The following is a 3931-nucleotide window of genomic DNA, read 5'->3' as shown; positions in this document are numbered from 1 at the left end:
ACCATATCTATTTCTCACAAGTTCATATTCCTATATCTGGCTAATTATAACAGTCTGTATATTATAAAATGTACAGCCATTTGATAGTATGAAATGTATAGCTATATTGTGAACTGGACTTCATGTCTGTGCAGGAGACTGGGGAGCAAAAGGGAGTCTTTCACACAAACACACATACGTCTTTGCTTGAATTACTTGGATTACAAGAACACGCCTAACGGGCTGGGTTGACCAGCAGTAAACACACACAGCAGACTGAGAGAGAAGAAGGGAGAGACCGAGGTCTTAGGCCCAGTTTACCCTAGAGGACAAAGTTGAAAGTAGACATGCAACTCCAGCTATGTGAAGAAGGGAAGAAGGGAAGGGAAGAAATTCCCCTGTTGACTCCCCTAACTCTTCTCACTACAGTAGAGTACCGGAGTTGATGGGAGTGCAATCAGTGCTCGATTTAGCAGATCCTTACTAAACTCGCTAAACTGATACCTCCCACTCAGGAGACTGATCTCCGCATGATGATGATCTCCTGGTTAGTGGAGAGAAGGCCTAATAAGAGACGTCTCATGTAAACATTGCTTAACAAGGCACTTTATATACTATTCCTTGTTCAGCATTGTCCCTAAAAGTCACAATCTAAATAATAGTTACTTGAGACCAGCTCGATCCTAAGTGCCAAAAACACGATGAAAGTCGGAACCTGGAACGTACAAACATTATACCAGTGTGGAAAGCTAGCACAGTTACTTCGCGAATTTGACAGCTACCAAATGGACATTCTAGGCGTTAACAAGATGAGGTGGTTAGGAAGTGACAGGATACTCAGTGATGGAAAGACCATTCTATAATCTGGCAATGATGACCAACACGTGAACAGTGTAGGTCTGGTACTCAGCAAGGATGCAACACAGACATTAATTGGATGGAAGCCCATGAACAAGCGCATTATCACGGCAAGGTTCCAGTCAAGGCATGCAAAGACTACCGTGATTCAAGTATATGCACCAACTGGGGATGCCGACGAAACCAACAAAGATGCATTTTACAACCTGCTGCAAGACACTATCAATGGCATCCCCAATGACGACATGAGGCTATTTATGGGCGATATGAATGCACAGATTGATAGCAAAAGACAAGGATGGGAACACATGATTGGCCCATAAGGATCAGCGACACAAACGAGCGATAATGGAGAGCTCCTACTGCTGTTCTGTAGTATGAATAACTTGTATATTGGAAACGCCTATTTTGTACACAAAAATAATCATAAGAAAACATGGCGGTCTCCTGGTGGCATCACTAACAATGAAATTGACTATCTCTGTATCAGCAAACGCTGGCGATCAGCGCTGTTAGATGCAAGAGTATATCGTGGGGCCGATATTGGATCGGACCATCATATTCTGATGGCATCGCTTCACCTTTGCTTAAAAAGAGAAAAATAGAGGCAACCACTCCAGTCCTTCGCAGTTGAAAAGCTGAGAGATCAGGCCGTGGCTGAACAGTACAAGTTTGAACTCAAGAATCAGTTCCAACAAATGCATCGTGAAAATGAACTCGAAGACCAGTGGACGCGGTTCAAACAAGCAGTGACTAAGGGCGTGGAAGAGATGATTGGCCAGAGAAGAGGCACACAAAGAGAATGCTGGATACAAGACAGAACCTGGAAACTGATAGATGAGTGTAAAATCGCGAAACAGCATAGAGACCAGGCAAAATCACCAAACGAGACAGCAGAGGCTCTCGCAAAGTACCAATTGCTGGATCGTCAAGTTAAGAAAAGCTGTCAGCCTGACAAAAAAGAATGGTGGGAACGTAAGGGTGCTGAAGCAGAAGAAGCAACTAAGAAACGTGACACCAAGATGGTGTATCGTATTGTCCGAGAATTAACGGGTGCAGAATGCAATTCCAATGCTCCTATCGAGGATAAGAACTGGAAGATCTTACTTAGTAAAGAAGAGCAAGATGCACGCTGGAGAGAGCACTTCAAAGAGATATTAAACCAGCCAGCTCCAGCCACAACTTACGAATTTAGTAATTCCAATCCTTCTGACAAACTAGAAGTAGACCAAGGCATGATCAAATTTGAAGAAACTGATAAAGCCATCAGATCACTGAAGAATAACAAGGCCACCAATCTTGACCAAATCACGGCTGAATTACTAAGGTATGGGGGCAACAGTGTCGTGCAAGAACTAACAGGGTTGTTGAACGCATGCTGGCGAGCAGAGTGCATACCAAGTGACTGGAGGAAGGGAGTGATTGTTAAGTTACCAAAAAAGGGGAACGTCACCGATTGTAGTAATTGGAGAGGCATTACGCTCCTATCAGTCCCGGGCAAAGTGTTTTATATTGTCCTGCTCAGGAGGCTTCTGGCCGCAGTGGATAATACACTGCGGGAGAAGCAGGCTGGATTTCGGCACGGACACTCATGCAGCGAGCAAATTTTCATGTTGTGCAACATCATTGAACAGAGTATTGAATTTCAATGGCCACTGTCAATAAACTTTATCAATTTCAAAAAGGTGTTTGACAGCGCACATAGAGAGACATTGTGGAACATAGTACATCATTATGGTATCCTGCAACACTACATCAACACCTTCCAAAATCTCTACCTAAACTCCAGTTGCTGTGTGAGGACCGATAGTGGTATGACTGATTTCTTCAATATTGACTCTGGTGTGCAGCAAGGGTGTGTTCTATCACCATTCTTGTTCCTTTTGGCTGTGGACTTCATTATGAGGAAAGCAATGTGCAGGACGAATTTTGGTATCTCTTGGGAACACCAGGGCCGGCTCATGGATCTGGACTTCTCCGACGATATCGCGCTGCTTGCAGAAATGGGCGAATGCTTTCAGGACATGACAACAAGTTTAGAAAAAGAAGCAGGTAAAGTTGGGTTGAGGATAAACAGCAATAAAACAAAGGTGATGCGGATTGGAAAAGCTCAGGAGAACACACCAATAGTGGTCGAAAGTCAGTCCTTAGAAGATGTCTTGTAGTTCACCTATCTTGGCGGCACTCTGTCCCATGATGGGGATGTTGAGGCAGATGTCAACTGGAGAATCGGGAAAGCTTCGGCAGTGTTCCAAAGACTATGCCCAATTTGGTCTGCATCAACAATTGGCCTTGCTACAAAGCTTCGACTCTATAGCACTGTTGTCATGTCCACTGCAATCTACGCCAGTGAAACATGGAAAAACACTGCAAGAATATCACATAAGCTGAATGTGTTCCACCAACGATGTCTGTGTAAGATCCTTGGTGTTACCTACATCAATCGCATTACTAACGAAGAGATTCTACGAAGATGTGGTCTGCGGAGACTGTAGGATGTTGTGGCAGAGCGTAGATTGCGTCTTGATGGACACATCTTGCATCTTTCAGATAAACTTCATCCAAAGGTAGCAATCAAAACAAAAAGCAGTCAAGTAGCACTTTAAAGACTAGCAAAGTAGTTTATTAAGTGAGTTTTCGTGGGATAGACCCACTTCTTCAGACCAAGAAGTGGGTCTGTCCCACGAAAGCTCACCTAATAAACTATTTTGCTAGTCTTTAAAGTGTTACTTGACTGCTTTTTGTTTTGATAGTGTATAGACTAGCACGGCTTCCTCTCTGCTACTATTCAAAGGTAGCAATGCAATGGACACCAGATTAAGGAAAGAGAAAGAGGGGAAGACCACTGAAAACGTGGTGAAGGACGGTTAAAGAACACTTTAAGAACATTAGTATAACATGGGAAGAAGTGGAAACAGTGGCATTAGACTGAAATCTCTGGAGAGCACTTGTTGCCCAATGTGCCCAGATGCACAGGCAGACCCAAGTCTAAGTCTTTGTCTTAGGAGGGTTTTTCTTAACTGTCAGGGCTGTGTCTTGCCCTTTTACACTTGACTATTCAAGCCATGTAGTTAACATCACAAACAGGAAAAAA

General features: G+C 43.6%; 1 pseudogene; it reads left to right on the top strand.

The window, feature by feature from the left end:
* The first annotated feature begins 680 nt into the window (after positions 1-680).
* LOC142010728 (uncharacterized) lies at positions 681-3708 on the top strand (annotated as a pseudogene).
* Positions 3709-3931: the final 223 nt, after the last annotated feature.

The sequence above is a fragment of the Carettochelys insculpta genome, chromosome 3 (genome assembly GCF_033958435.1).
Source record: "Carettochelys insculpta isolate YL-2023 chromosome 3, ASM3395843v1, whole genome shotgun sequence".
In the NCBI taxonomy this organism is placed as follows: domain Eukaryota; kingdom Metazoa; phylum Chordata; order Testudines; family Carettochelyidae; genus Carettochelys; species Carettochelys insculpta.
Note: the sequence above shows the minus strand (reverse complement) of the source record. Positions and strands in the feature narration are given on the sequence as shown.